This window comes from Orcinus orca, chromosome X (assembly GCF_937001465.1).
Source record: "Orcinus orca chromosome X, mOrcOrc1.1, whole genome shotgun sequence".
NCBI classification, from domain to species: Eukaryota; Metazoa; Chordata; class Mammalia; order Artiodactyla; family Delphinidae; genus Orcinus; species Orcinus orca.
Genome location: NC_064580.1, coordinates 104,028,963 through 104,045,055, shown reverse-complemented (window position 1 = coordinate 104,045,055; position 16,093 = coordinate 104,028,963). Strand labels below are relative to the sequence as shown.

The window sequence follows — 16,093 nt, the reverse complement described above, 5'->3', positions numbered from 1 at the left end:
TATATATATGTGTGTGTATATATATACATATATGTGTGTGTGTATATATATATACATATATCTATATATATCTTTGTTTAGACTCTACCTATATAAACTTATATATTATATGTCTCTGAATTCTACACACACACGTTCAATTCCTTCTATCACTGGCATCCTTTAGGTACCACTTCTGTGTGGAGTCACACTGAGGTTAAGTCTGAAGTGGCAATTATTCAAATTAATGCACCGAGGAGCCCTATATTAAATTATTTAAAACCAGGCATAAATGCTTTGCATAAGGAGTGAATATATGAATACTTAGGCATCGGAGTGAGGGGATAATTCACACTCAGAACACAACAGACGAGCAACTGATGTATGTTTCGTTACGCTGACGCTGATGCGGAGGGGAGAGCGTAGAGTCCAAGTCTGCTCCTCCCGCAGCTGTTCTTTTGTTATCTTTTCCACAGAGAGTGGTTTCTTGCTTTCAGAACAAAATAAGATGCTCTCAGAACTTTGGTTAGCGAAGCAAACACTTTTAGGACTTTAGAATCTTTTAGAACTTTTGTAAAACACCATTTTGTCAGCGGATGAAGGAGGCACTTGAATGTCGAACACTTTCCAGAGGCGAGGGCCCGGGCTGGGTGGCACAGCTCATAGGCTTTGGGTCCCCGAGCTGTCCCACTGGAGGCAGCTCGCTGCCTAGGGCAGGGCTTGAGCTGCTGCCAGTGTGCTGAGGGGCAGGTCTGGCTTCCTTGCCCTGACGCCCGGGGTGCCCTTCTTCTCCAGCACCCACTCAGGGCTCTTCCTCGCCACCCCCGCCTCACAATCCTGCACGGGACCCTGTGCAGGAGACACAGCTGGGGGCTGAGGGCTGGAGCGGCCTGGCTGGCGCCCAGGTCAGTCCAGGCGGGGAAAACGGTGAGCTTCCCCCCAACTGAGGTGGCCTCAGAAGCCCTTGTACAACAGCCTCCGTGCCTGGACCCCGTTCCAGGTGACATCCGCTGGGAACAAGCAGGTGCGTCTAGGAGGGCAGGAGGTGAGAGGCCCCCTCACTGGCGGGTGTCTGTACAGTAGGTGGTCACTTGTTGGGGGTGCATACGTCCTTGCCTGGGGACAGCCTAGGCCAGGATCAGCCCATGAGAGCCTGGCAGTGTCCTGGGAAAGAAAGCCAGAGGCCCCGTGCCCAGTGCTGCCACGTAAGGCCCAGCCTGGTGTAGACCAAGTAGGGGCTCCCAGCAACTACAAACGTCTGAGGTAGGAAAACAAGGGTGCCCAGCTCATGGCAGCCCCGACAGGGATCCCCCAGGGCTGATCTGCGCTTCCAGCCCAAGGGCTGAGGAGAAGAGGTCCCCTCCCCCCGACACACACAGCCCCATGGGAGAGAGGCCCTCTCCTGCTGGAGTTTCTAAGTGTTTGGTAAAGTAGTGGAGAGAGTGGCAGCCCTAAATCCTCATTTTCTGGAATTCTTTGCTATGCCAGCCTGAAAGCGTTGCTAACATAGTAGGTTTTGCATTATAGTGGAGGTGGGAGGGCGAGTTGCAACCTTTGACATATGTCTAAAGAACAAAACAAACTAAAACAACAATTTCAAACAAAGTTCCACCGACCTGAGAAAGGTGGAAGTTAGGCAAGAGTTATACAGAGTGGAACGTACGCCGTGAGGATTCCTCACACGTTCAAAGTTTTGAGACTACCGAATGCATTCGTGAATAGTCTCTTGAGGAATTTCTGACACCTGAGGCTTTTCTTCCTTTTCGTGGTACTGTTACGAAGAGATGGGGTGTGTGGAATTTGTTGGCAGTGGAGGATGACTCTTAGTTCAGGCAGGATTCTTACCTGTGGTAAGGTGAAATACATATGCTCTTCCAGTGATGACTAGTTTGTGAGTCAAAGGATCAGGAGTGATTATTTGAGACTATAGAAAAGCCTAAGTTAAATCAAAGGAGTATTTGTGGGGGGAAAGAAGAAGAAAAGAAAGAAAGAGAGAAACAGAAGAATCAGGACGGGTTCACTAGCTTTGCTGCAGAGAGCGTGTGTGATGGACACGGGCTGCAGAGCTGGTGGTGGGGTCTGGAAAGCAGTGCTGGCGGCCTAAGGCCACGGGCTGGGCTCACAGTCAGGTCTGGCCAGGGCTTGGGAGGCGCAGGCCTCTGCTTTCTCAAGCAGGCAAAGCAAGCTCAGAGGAAAAGAGAAACTGAAGTTTTGGTGGCTTGCTTCTCCTGGGTTTACGTAGTGGTCTCTTAATGGAGTTCTGAAGGGAAAAGGAGCAACAAGAAACAAATGAAGAAGACGGGAGAATGTTTTCATCTGTTTCCAAACTCTACAGCATGAGCGTCCCAAAGAAACATTTAATGGACACCCCCCCTTGGTTTGCAAGGACAGTAGGAGCTGTTTTATGAAACCAGTATTGGAAATATGGAAGTAGTGTCAGCCTGAACCTCACATAGCCAGCTTTGCACATTGCCTATATTTATGCAGATTTGACCATTGGTACGCTCGAACCCCCCAAAATGAGCTCTATTACACTGGCTTTTCTCGACTACATATTCATGCAGCAGAAGGACCCAAATACTAAGATGGGAGAGGGAAGATGGGGCGACAGAGAGAGGAGGCCCTTGGTCTCATGTAAAATTTGCCGAGTGGAAACATCCAAAAATACTAAATGTGGCACAATTCCATTAACAGATGCTGAGGGAGCAGTGGAGTCCACAGGACAGGTTTTACTTTCAGTTGTTAATAGTTGGCAGATATTTAGGGGGGAGCCGTTTTGTGACCCCTCACTCACGTGGTTGTCGGCTGTCCTCCTAAAATGCAGGTTGCACCCTCTTGACTTAAGCATAAGGGACAGGATGGGGATCTCCTGGTTGATTAGCAGCTCCTAGAGGGTGCAACCTTGCTGGGCACCAGAGGCTCTGCTCCAAGGCCCTGCAACTGTAGCCAGAGCGGAGTGAGCTGACCTGGTCCTGAGCCCAGGAAGGTTTGGAGGGTGGGGCAGGTTGGAGAGTGCAGAATTGACAGAGGTGACAATGGTATGCCTCTTTCCCCCCAAACTCTTGTCTGGGCAAAGATTTTAAGAGTTTTAGTAAATTTGGGCTGAGTTCGTCTAAGCATTCGTTACCCCTATAGTCTAATATTAAGGCAGTGTCCAGGGCTTCAGTTCCGCCGGTGTCCAGCAAGACAAGCCACAAAGTCCCTGGGCCCCCCATGACCAAACCTCCCTCACAATACCATCTCCTTCTTTATAACCATCCCAAGGTTCCAGAGGATGAATGACCCTTTTTAGTCATCCTTGGGGAAAGCTTTTGTTTAAAAATCCAACCCACTCCTATTGATTATTTACTGTAACCAAAGATGGGTTTTTCAAAATGGGGACCGTTCCCCTCAGTATGATTTTAAAAGGCACCCACTTTTTCCTATGCTCAAGTTCCCCCATAACTAAGGTGACACCTGCCCAATGAGTAGGGATTAGTGGCAGCTGGAGCTGACGGTCAGTTGTCAGGACGCAGACCTCCCAGGCACAGTAATAACAGCAGGGACAGAGTGCAGTTGGTCAGCTCCACCTGCGTGTAAGAGTGGGGGAAATAATAGAAAAGGTGGGAGGGGAGAGACAAAGCCATATGCCAATCCAGAGCCTGGCACATAGTCGGTGCTCGCTCTTGGGGGGGAGGGCGGCTGAAGGGAGCGCCTTCAGCTACATATCCTAAGATACTTTAGCAAGAAGGAAATAGCTTCTCCTGATGCACTTTCAAATCTTCAAGGCACCGAGAGCTCCCTGCTGCAATTTTTCATGTCTGACATGAAATGCTCAATATACTAATCAATCCCTTCTTCTCTCTGCTTGAAGGTTTGGTTTAGGAGTAGAAGGGCTAAGTGTCGGAGACATCAGAGGGCAGTAATGCTCAGAAACGTGCCCCACGTGCCCCCGGTCCTCCCTGCTGTCGTCAGCGTGTGTCAACCCTGCAGTGCCATTCTGCTTCAGGAACTAGATTGGGTCCACGTTTTTCTGGAGCAAGTGCCGCTGGAGCTGCCTCTGCTGCCCGGGGCGCCCATGCCACCCATACCGTGTGGGCCACCCATGCCGCCCGTGCCACCTAACCTGCCCGTGCCACCCGTGCCACCTGAGCCACCTGTGCCACCCTTGCCACCCTTTCCTCCTATGCTGTTGCCGCCTCCGCCCTGTCATCTTCCACACGTGCTTCACTGTAGGTGCCCTCATGTGGCATGGCGTCATTCCTTTCCATTGGAGATCCTTCAGCTGCCCCGACTTTCTATTGAATTGTGTCTGTGACGGTTTTTTCCAAAGTGCCTTTGAGCCAGTTTCAAATTCTGCATACCTCACCACCAAGAGCAGTTCCCCAAATGCCTGCCAAGTATATTAATTAGAAGTAGAGGCCTTGACCCACTGTTTTAGGGCATGTTTTGTATTTTCAATAAAGTTGTGAGTCCTCTGCATATTTGTTCTCTGTGTCACATGGGGTTAGTAAATTTGATAGAAATGGCTAAGCCAACTCCATTCAGACCGAATGCCCAGGAGGCCTCCTTTCATGCAGTAACAGCCCTGAGTCACCATCATAGGCCATGCACATCTCAGAAGTTTGCCAGGTGCCCGTGAGGGGTTTACACAGACCCACCTGTTCTCTTCCACCCTCTCCCCCAGCACCCATGCTCCCCGCACGCTGCCCCACTGGGACCACCTAGATGTGCAAGACGGGTGGTGTGAGTCTCGAATGGGAGAACAGTGTGTTTCAAAGCAGGCCTGAGGCCCATTCATGGTGACCAGCTCAGGTACAAGGAGGACTCCAAGGGACACTTCTGCAGTGACTACTCATAGGGCTTTATGGAGGAGAGGGAGCAGGGCACCGTCGGCTTCTCTCCCAGTTCTGTTCACCGCCTTCCCTGTTGTGGAGGGCACCTGGGGACAGAAACCACGCTAGCGGAGGGGGAGGGGCCTACCTCTGCGAAGGTAACACAAGAGGAGACTGTCCAGGCCCACATGCGGCTCTTCTCACCCCCTCTCCCCCACCCCCAGATGCGGAAAGCATATCATAGCTCCTTCCGCAGCTCAGAGCTGACGGATGATGTGGCCTTCAAGTGTATTTTGTCACCTTCAACATCCTTGGGAGAACTCTGGTTCCAGCTAATTCAACACTGAAAGGGAGCCTCTTGGGTGAGTGCTGCCTGAAGCCAGGAGGTGGTGGTCCCTGAGCACTGATCCAGGATAATCACTTTATTTAAAAGAAGCAGGTAGGGCTTCCCTGGTGACGCAGTGGTTAAGAGTCTGCCTGCGGGAAGATCCCACATGCCGCGGAGCAACTAAGCCCGTGCACCACAACTACTGAGCCTGTGTGCCACAACTACTGAAGGCCGCACACCTAGAGCCCGTGCTCCACCACAAGAGCAGCCACTGCAATGACAAGTGCCTCAACTACAGAAAGCCCGTGCACAGCCACAAAGACCCAACACAGCCAAAAATAAAATAAATTCATTTTAAAAATAAAAATAAATAAAAGCAGCAGGTATGGGAACATATGTATATGTAAAACGGATTCACTTTGTTATGAAGCAGAAACTAACACACCATTGTAAAGCAATTATACTCCTGTAAAGATGTAAAAGGAATAAAAATGAAAAATAAAAGCAGCAGGTACGCCTTACCTTTGTTCATGGGGCCTTCTTCAAATGGAACTGCCAGGTAGAAAACACACACGCACACACACAGATACTACACAGGTGTGCACCCTATAGCACATGTCTGTGATAGAAGCACAAACATACGCAGAAAATACCCGGAACACAAGCAGAATTGGCTTGTGTTATTAAAATAACCCTTCTGAAATGTATCTAGTGGCCTGTTGTCCTTGCCTTCGGTTTTTTCAGGTTCGATGCTGGGAAAAAACGCGTGTCCTTGTCCACCCTGGTCTTGGGGACGGGGAGGGGCTCATGCGGAACTGAAGCCGTGTCCATGCTGCATCGCCACTTTATTTACACAGGCACACACAACCCTTCTTGTTGGTAGGATGACCCCAGCCTGAGGAAGAGTTTTGCTGACGGACCAAAAACCGTTTCCACGGCTAGTCAGGTTTGGGCGGTAGCACTGCAGAGGGTTCTTGGAACCTGGACACCTGAGATCTTCTCTGAGATCGGAATCGCCTCCTTCTTACGCAGTAGCGATGGTTTCAGCATCCTGCCTCCGAATGGAGAAAAACACAGCCTTTCTTTGCAGTTCCCCAAGCCCAGCAAAGCCGCAGGCTCCACGCTTAGCCACCACTCTCGCTCCCATTCTAACCTCAGTCCCGAGACCTGAATGGCCTCAGCCATCAGCTGTCGAGGCTTCAGCCCAGGCTCCCGAAACCAATCCTACAGCTCCTGCTCAAGGTGTCACTCTCAAGAGCTGTCCTGGGCACCATCTTCCCTCGTGACTCCAGGACACTTCTGTGCAAATGGCAAGTTTTGAAACTGCCTCTTGGTATGTTCGTTGATGGAGGTCTTGCTATTCTTTTCCTTTGTGCATTTTAATAGTCAGGTGCTAGAGGGAAACTGGCTATTTTCATTTATTTATTTTATTTGGGTGGGATAATGACACCTTTATTTTGGACTACCTCGTAAAGAAATGTAGCATTTCCTTCCTCCCCCCAGTTTTATTGAGATAGAATTGATATACAACACTAAAAGTTTAAGGTGTACAGTATAATGATTTGACTTACATACATCATGAGATTATTTGCACAAGTTTAGTGAACATCCATCATCTCATATAGATACATAAATAAATAGAAAAAAACTTTTGTGTGTGATGAGAACTCTCAGGATTTACTCTCTTAACTTTCATGTGTAACATACAGTTGTGTTAATTATATTTATCGTGTTGTGCATTACATCCCCAGTACTTATTTGGCTTATAACTGGAAGTTTGTGTCATTTGACTGCCTTCATCCGTTCCCCACCCCACCACAAATCAGATCGCTTTTTCTATGAGTTTGTGTGTTTCTTTTTGAAGTATAATTGACCTACAACACTCAGTTCCTATTACATAGTGAGTGGGTATTTCTATCTATTTCAAAATGATTTCCACGATAAGTCTAGTTATGATATGTCACCAGAGATATCACATAGGTATTGATTATATTCCCCACACTGTACATTTCATACCTGTGACTCATTTATTTTGCAAGTGGAAATTTGTACCTCTTAATTTCCCTCACCTATTTCTTTCCTTCTTCCACCCGCTTCCTCGTCTGGCAACCACATGTTTGTTCTCTGTATCTGTGACTTTGTTTCTGTTTCGTAATGTTTATTCACCTGTTTTCTTTTTCAGATTCCACACATAAGTGAAATCATACAGTGTTTGTTGTCCTCTGTCTGACTTATTTCACGTACCATAGTACCCTCTAGGTCCATCCACGTTGTCACAAGTGGTGATATTTCATTCTTAATGGCAGAGTAATATTCCATTGTATATATATAATATACAAGTTCTTCATTCATCTATTTTTTTTTCTTTTTTTTTTTTTTTGCGTTACGCGGGCCTCTCACTGCTGTGGCCTCTCTCGCCGCAGAGCACAGGCTCTGGACGCACAGGCCCAGCAGCCATGGCTCACAGGCCAAGCCGTTCGGCAGCATGTGGGATTCTCCCAGACCGGGGCACGAACCCGTGTCCCCTGCATCGGCAGGTGGACTCTCAACCACTGCGCCACCAGGGAAGCCCCTTCATTCATCTATTGATGGGCACTTAGGTTGCTTCCATATATTGGCTAATGTAAATAATCATGTAATGAACATACAGGTGTATATATATTTTCTAATTAGTGTTTTTGTTTTCTTTAGATAAATACCAAGGAGTGGATCATATGGTAGTTCTATTTTTAATTTTTTGAGAAATCTCCATACTGTTTTGCATAGTGGCTGTATCAATTTACATTCCCACCAACAGTGCACGAGGGTTCCTTTTTCTCCACATCCTCACCAACACTTGTTATCTGTTGTCTTTTTGATAAAAGCCATTCTGACAGGAGTGAGGTGATATCTCATTGTGGTTTTGATTTGCATATCATTGATGATTAGTGATGCTGAGCATCTTTTAATGTTCCTGTTGGCCATTTGTATGTCTTCTTTGGAAAAATGTCTATTCAGACCCCCTGTGCATTTTTAAATCAGGTTTCTTGTTTTTTTGATGTTGAGTTGTGGCAGTTCTTTGTATATTTTGAATATTAACCCTTTATCAGGTATTTGTTTGCAAATATCTTCTCCCATTCAGTAGGTGGCCTTTTCGTTTCGTTGACAGTTTCCTTCACTGTGCAAAGCTTTTTAGTTTGATGTAGCCCCATTTGTTTAGTTTTGCTTTTGTTTCCCTTGCCTGAGGAGAAATGTCCAAAGAATATTACTAAGGCCAATGTGAAAGAGACTACTGCATATATTTTCTTCTAGAAGTTTTATGGTTTCAGGTCTTACATTTAAGTCTTTAATCCATTTTGAATTGATTTTTGTGCATGGTGTGAGAGTAGTACAATTTGATGCTTTTGTGTGTAGCTGTCCACTTTTCCCAACACCATTTATTGAAGAGACTGTTTTTTGCCCATTGTATGTTCTTGAGTTCTTTGTCATAGATTAATTGCTCATTTAAGTGTGGGTTCATTTCTGAGCCCTATGTTCTGTTCCATTGATCTATGTGTCTGTTTTTATGCCAGTGCTGTACTGTTTTGATGACTGTAGCTTTGTAGTATAGTTTGAAATCAGGGAGCATGATACCTCCAGCTTTGTTCTTTCTCAAGGTCATTTTGGCTATTTGGGGCCTTTTGTGTTTCCATGCAAATTTTAGAATTATTTGTTCTAGTTTTGTGATAATCCCATTGGTATTTTGATAGGGATTGCATTGAATCTGTAGACTGCCTTTCTTTTATAATGCAAAACAGATTTATCGGCATGCACGACTATGAGGATTAGGATCCAAGATGAAAAGGAAAGAATACTTCTGTCCAACAGAGAAGAAGATCAAGATTCTTAAGTAGCTGACTTTGGGACCTGCTGGGTGGGAAGACTTGCTGTGTTGCCTTCAGATGTTGTCTCTTTACCTGATGCTTCAGATGCTTTAGCAGCCTTTTCAAGCTGTCCCTCACTCTGGGCTGCCTTTTCTAAGTCCTTGGGATAGTTAAGCTGGTATTCCAGATAGCTTATGTTCCTGGTCTGTTGATCCAGGAACGTTTTCATGAAGCGTGAGAGTTTGGTTTCTGTATTTTTAGAAGCCGAGGCCTTCAGGTGTTGCAGGAGGTTGTTTAATGCGTTCTCCAACTGCGGAGCAGACTCTACGGCTTGTTTGCCAGTTCCCTTGTGTTGTGTGGCCATTTTAACAATATTATAAGTGTCTGCTTATTTAGGCTATATTTACACCAGTTGGATAGGTACCTTTGAGCTAACGGGTCCCGGTCTGCTGTGAAGAAGTAAACAATATAGAAGCAATATACAGAGTTTATCTTTGGCTCACTTGTATTACACCATAAAGAATCATGTAACATTATGCTCTATCTAGAAATAGATTATAGCTAGTTAGGAGAAATGATAGTATCATTTTAATTTCTAACAGTAACCATGCGTTATAGGTACTTGGGTGATGATTAAATCATGAGTACAAGCAGCCACCTGTCCAAATCTGTTTTGGCTCCTTACAAAGTGATAGCTTAGATTTGTTTTGTGGCCCACTATCTACAAAGTGTATTCGAGAAGCTGAATTAGCTTTTTTTTATTATATAATTAATTCATCAGTACATCTTATTTTTTTCTATTTATTTATGTATTTATATGAGATGATGGATGTTCACTAAACTTGTGCAAATAATCTCGTGATGTATGTAAGTCAAAATTTTACAGTGTTGTATGTCAATTCTATCTCAATAAAACTGGGGGGAGGAAGGAAATGCTACATTTCTTTACGAGGTAGTCCAAAATAAAGGTGTCATTATCCCACCCAAATAAAATAAATAAATGAAAATAGCCAGTTTCCCTCTAGCACCTGACTATTAAAATGCACAAAGGAAAAGAATAGCAAGACCTCCATCAACGAACATACCAAGAGGCAGTTTCAAAACTTGCCATTTGCACAGAAGTGTCCTGGAGTCATGAGGGAAGATGGTGCCCAGGACAGCTCTTGAGAGTGACACCTTGAGCAGGAGCTGTAGGATTGGTTTCGGGAGCCTGGGCTGAAGCCTCGACAGCTGATGCTGAGGCCATTCAGGTCTCAGGACTGAGGTTAGAATGGGAGCGAGAGTGGTGGCTAAGCGTGGAGCCTGCGGCTTTGCTGGGCTTGGGGAACCGCAAAGAAAGGCTGTGTTTTTCTCCATCCGGAGGCAGGATGCTGAAACCATCGCTACTGCGTAAGAAGGAGGCGATTCCGATCTCAGAGAAGATCTCAGGTGTCCAGGTCCAAGAACCCTCTGCAGTGCTACCGCCCAAACCTGACTAGCTGTGGAAACGGTTTTTGGTCCGTCAGCAAAACTCTTCCTCAGGCTGGGGTCATCCTACCAACAAGAAGGGTTGTGTGTGCCTGTGTAAATAAACTGGCGATGCAGCATGGACACGGCTTCAGTTCCGCATGAGCCCCTCCCCGTCCCCAAGACCAGGGTGGACAAGGACACACGTTCTTTCCCAGCATCGAACCTGAAATAACCGAAGGCAAGGACAACAGGCCACTAGATACATTTCGGAAGGGTTATTTTAACAACACAAGCCAATTCTGCTTGTGTTCCGGGTATTTTCTGGGTATGTTTGTGCTTCTATCACAGACATGTGCTATAGGGTGCACACCTGTGTAGTATCTGTGTGTGTGCGTGTGTGTTTTCTACCTGGCAGTTGATTTGAAGAAGGTCCCATGAACAAAGGTAATGTGTACCTGTTGCTTTCATTTTATTTATTTATTTCATTTTTTATTTTTAAAATGAATTTATTTTATTATTGGCTGTGTTGGGTCTTTGTGGCTTGCATGGGCTTTCTGTAGTTGTGGCGCTTCTCTTTGCAGTGGCTGCTCTTGTGGTGGAGCACGGGCTCTAGGTGTGCAGCCTTCAGTAGTTGTGGCACACAGGCTCAGTAGTTGTGGTGCACGGGCTTAGTTGCTCCGCGGCATGTGGGATCTTCCCGCAGGCAGACTCTTAACCACTGCGTCACCAGGGAAGCCCTACCTGCTTCTTTTAAATAAAGTGATTATCCTGGATCAGTGCTCAGGGACCACCACCTCCTGGCTTCAGGCAACACTCACCCAAGAGGCTCCCTTTCAGTGTTGAATTAGCTGGAACCAGAGTTCTCCCAAGGATGTTGAAGGTGACAAAATACACTTGAAGGCCACATCATCCGTCAGCTCTGAACTGTGGAAGGAGCTATGATATGCTTTCCGCATCTGGGGGTGGGGGAGAGGGGGTGAGAAGAGCTGCATGCGGGCCTGGACAGTCTCCTCTTGTGTTACCTTCGCAGAGGTAGGCCCCTCCCCCTCCACTAGCGTGGTTTCTGTCCCCAGGTGCCCTCCACAACAGGGAAGGCGGTGAACAGAACTGGGAGAGAAGCCGACGGTGCCCTGCTCCCTCTCCTCCATAAAGCCCTATGAGTAGTCACTGCAGAAGTGTCCCTTGGAGTCCTCCTTGTACCTGAGCTGGTCACCATGAATGGGCCTCAGGCCTGCTTTGAAACACACTGTTCTCCCATTCGAGACTCACACCACCCGTCTTGCACATCTAGGTGGTCCCAATGGGGCAGCGTGCGGGGAGCATGGGTGCTGGGGGAGAGGGTGGAAGAGAACAGGTGGGTCTGTGTAAACCCCTCACGGGCACCTGGCAAACTTCTGAGATGTGCATGGCCTATGATGGTGACTCAGGGCTGTTACTGCATGAAAGGAGGCCTCCTGGGCATTCGGTCTGAATGGAGTTGGCTTAGCCGTTTCTATCAAATTTAGTAACCCCATGTGACACAGAGAACAAATATGCAGAGAACTCACAACTTTATTGAAAATACAAAACATGCCCTAAAACAGTGGGTCAAGGCCTCTACTTCTATTTAATATACTTGGCAGGCATTTGGGGAACTGCTCTTGGTGGTGAGGTATGCAGAATTTGAAACTGGCTCAAAGGCCCTTTCGAAAAAACCGTCACAGACACAATTCAATAGAAAGTCGGGGCAGCTGAAGGATCTCCAATGGAAAGGAACGACGCCATGCCACATGAGGGCACCAACAGTGAAGCACGTGTGGAAGATGACAGGGCGGAGGCGGCAACAGCATAGGAGGAAAGGGTGGCACAGGTGGCTCAGGTGGCACGGGTGGCACGGGCAGGTTAGGTGGCACGGGCGGCATGAGTGGCCCACACGGTATGGGTGGCATGGGCGCCCCGGGCAGCAGAGGCAGCTCCAGCGGCACTCTCTCCAGAAAAACGTGGACCCAATCTAGTTCTTGAAGCAGAATGGCACTGCAGGGTCGACACACGCTGACGACAGCAGGGAGGACCGGGGGCACGTGGGGCACGTTTCTGAGCATTACTGCCCTCTGATGTCTCCGACACTTGGCCCTTCTACTCTTAAACCAAACCTTCAAGCAGAGAGAAGAAGGGATTGATTAGTATATTGAGCATTTCATGTCAGACATGAAAAATTGCAGCAGGGAGCTCTCGGTGCCTTGAAGATTTGAAAGCGCATCAGGAGAAGCTATTTCCTTCTTGCTAAAGTATCTTAGGATATGTAGCTGAAGGCGCTCCCTTCAGCCGCCCTCCCCCGCAAGAGCGAGCACCGACTATGTGCCAGGCTCTGGATTGGCATATGGCTTTGTCTCTCCCCTCCCACCTTTTCTATTATTTCCCCCACTCTTACACGCAGGTGGAGCTGACCAACTGCACTCTGTCCCTGCTGTTATTACTGTGCCTGGGAGGTCTGCGTCCTGACAACTGACCGTCAGCTCCAGCTGCCACTAATCCCTACTCATTGGGCAGGTGTCACCTTAGTTATGGGGGAAGTTGAGCATAGGAAAAAGTGGGTGCCTTTTAAAATCATACTGAGGGGAACGGTCCCCATTTTGAAAAACCCATCTTTGGTTACAGTAAATAATCAATAGGAGTGGGTTGGATTTTTAAACAAAAGCTTTCCCCAAGGATGACTAAAAAGGGTCATTCATCCTCTGGAACCTTGGGATGGTTATAAAGAAGGAGATGGTATTGTGAGGGAGGTTTGGTCATGGGGGGCCCAGGGACTTTGTGGCTTGTCTTGCTGGACACTGGCGGAACTGAAGCCCTGGACACTGCCTTAATATTAGACTATAGGGGTAACGAATGCTTAGACGAACTCAGCCCAAATTTACTAAAACTCTTAAAATCTTTGCCCAGACAAGAGTTTGGGGGGAAAGAGGCATACCATTGTCACCTCTGTCAATTCTGCACTCTCCAACCTGCCCCACCCTCCAAACCTTCCTGGGCTCAGGACCAGGTCAGCTCACTCCGCTCTGGCTACAGTTGCAGGGCCTTGGAGCAGAGCCTCTGGTGCCCAGCAAGGTTGCGCCCTCTAGGAGCTGCTAATCAACCAGGAGATCCCCATCCTGTCCCTTATGCTTAAGTCAAGAGGGTGCAACCTGCATTTTAGGAAGACAGCCGACAACCACGTGAGTGAGGGGTCACAAAACGGCTCCCCCCTAAATATCTGCCAACTATTAACAACTGAAAGTAAAACCTGTCCTGTGGACTCCACTGCTCCCTCAGCATCTCAGTTAATGGAATTGTGCCATATTTAGTATTTTTGGATGTTTCCACTCGGCAAATTTTACATGAGACCAAGGGCCTCCTCTCTCTGTCGCCCCATCTTCCCTCTCCCATCTTAGTATTTGGGTCCTTCTGCTGCATGAATATGTAGTCGAGAAAAGCCAGTGTAATAGAGCTCATTTTGGGGGGTTCGAGCGTACCAATGGTCAAATCTGCATAAATATAGGCAATGTGCAAAGCTGGCTATGTGAGGTTCAGGCTGACACTACTTCCATATTTCCAATACTGGTTTCATAAAACAGCTCCTACTGTCCTTGCAAACCAAGGGGGGGTGTCCATTAAATGTTTCTTTGGGACGCTCATGCTGTAGAGTTTGGAAACAGATGAAAACATTCTCCCGTCTTCTTCATTTGTTTCTTGTTGCTCCTTTTCCCTTCAGAACTCCATTAAGAGACCACTACGTAAACCCAGGAGAAGCAAGCCACCAAAACTTCAGTTTCTCTTTTCCTCTGAGCTTGCTTTGCCTGCTTGAGAAAGCAGAGGCCTGCGCCTCCCAAGCCCTGGCCAGACCTGACTGTGAGCCCAGCCCGTGGCCTTAGGCCGCCAGCACTGCTTTCCAGACCCCACCACCAGCTCTGCAGCCCGTGTCCATCACACACGCTCTCTGCAGCAAAGCTAGTGAACCCGTCCTGATTCTTCTGTTTCTCTCTTTCTTTCTTTTCTTCTTCTTTCCCCCCACAAATACTCCTTTGATTTAACTTAGGCTTTTCTATAGTCTCAAATAATCACTCCTGATCCTTTGACTCACAAACTAGTCATCACTGGAAGAGCATATGTATTTCACCTTACCACAGGTAAGAATCCTGCCTGAACTAAGAGTCATCCTCCACTGCCAACAAATTCCACACACCCCATCTCTTCGTAACAGTACCACGAAAAGGAAGAAAAGCCTCAGGTGTCAGAAATTCCTCAAGAGACTATTCACGAATGCATTCGGTAGTCTCAAAACTTTGAACGTGTGAGGAATCCTCACGGCGTACGTTCCACTCTGTATAACTCTTGCCTAACTTCCACCTTTCTCAGGTCGGTGGAACTTTGTTTGAAATTGTTGTTTTAGTTTGTTTTGTTCTTTAGACATATGTCAAAGGTTGCAACTCGCCCTCCCACCTCCACTATAATGCAAAACCTACTATGTTAGCAACGCTTTCAGGCTGGCATAGCAAAGAATTCCAGAAAATGAGGATTTAGGGCTGCCACTCTCTCCACTACTTTACCAAACACTTAGAAACTCCAGCAGGAGAGGGCCTCTCTCCCATGGGGCTGTGTGTGTCGGGGGGAGGGGACCTCTTCTCCTCAGCCCTTGGGCTGGAAGCGCAGATCAGCCCTGGGGGATCCCTGTCGGGGCTGCCATGAGCTGGGCACCCTTGTTTTCCTACCTCAGACGTTTGTAGTTGCTGGGAGCCCCTACTTGGTCTACACCAGGCTGGGCCTTACGTGGCAGCACTGGGCACGGGGCCTCTGGCTTTCTTTCCCAGGACACTGCCAGGCTCTCATGGGCTGATCCTGGCCTAGGCTGTCCCCAGGCAAGGACGTATGCACCCCCAACAAGTGACCACCTACTGTACAGACACCCGCCAGTGAGGGGGCCTCTCACCTCCTGCCCTCCTAGACGCACCTGCTTGTTCCCAGCGGATGTCACCTGGAACGGGGTCCAGGCACGGAGGCTGTTGTACAAGGGCTTCTGAGGCCACCTCAGTTGGGGGGAAGCTCACCGTTTTCCCCGCCTGGACTGACCTGGGCGCCAGCCAGGCCGCTCCAGCCCTCAGCCCCCAGCTGTGTCTCCTGCACAGGGTCCCGTGCAGGATTGTGAGGCGGGGGTGGCGAGGAAGAGCCCTGAGTGGGTGCTGGAGAAGAAGGGCACCCCGGGCGTCAGGGCAAGGAAGCCAGACCTGCCCCTCAGCACACTGGCAGCAGCTCAAGCCCTGCCCTAGGCAGCGAGCTGCCTCCAGTGGGACAGCTCGGGGACCCAAAGCCTATGAGCTGTGCCACCCAGCCCGGGCCCTCGCCTCTGGAAAGTGTTCGACATTCAAGTGCCTCCTTCATCCGCTGACAAAATGGTGTTTTACAAAAGTTCTAAAAGATTCTAAAGTCCTAAAAGTGTTTGCTTCGCTAACCAAAGTTCTGAGAGCATCTTATTTTGTTCTGAAAGCAAGAAACCACTCTCTGTGGAAAAGATAACAAAAGAACAGCTGCGGGAGGAGCAGACTTGGACTCTACGCTCTCCCCTCCGCATCAGCGTCAGCGTAACGAAACATACATCAGTTGCTCGTCTGTTGTGTTCTGAGTGTGAATTATCCCCTCACTCCGATGCCTAAGTATTCATATATTCACTC

The 16,093-nt window shown here is 48.0% G+C and overlaps 2 non-coding genes across 2 annotated transcripts; one reads left to right on the top strand and one right to left on the bottom strand.

Annotated features, from left to right (window-relative positions):
* Positions 1-1,231: 1,231 nt before the first annotated feature.
* LOC125963164 (small Cajal body-specific RNA 20) lies at positions 1,232-1,376 on the bottom strand. Its single transcript, XR_007474993.1, has one exon. It is a non-coding gene; the product is annotated as a small Cajal body-specific RNA 20 (non-coding RNA).
* A 13,626-nt stretch (positions 1,377-15,002) lies between these two features.
* On the top strand, positions 15,003-15,147 carry LOC125963163 (small Cajal body-specific RNA 20). The gene has a single exon (XR_007474992.1). It is a non-coding gene; the product is annotated as a small Cajal body-specific RNA 20 (non-coding RNA).
* The last annotated feature ends 946 nt before the right edge of the window (positions 15,148-16,093 follow it).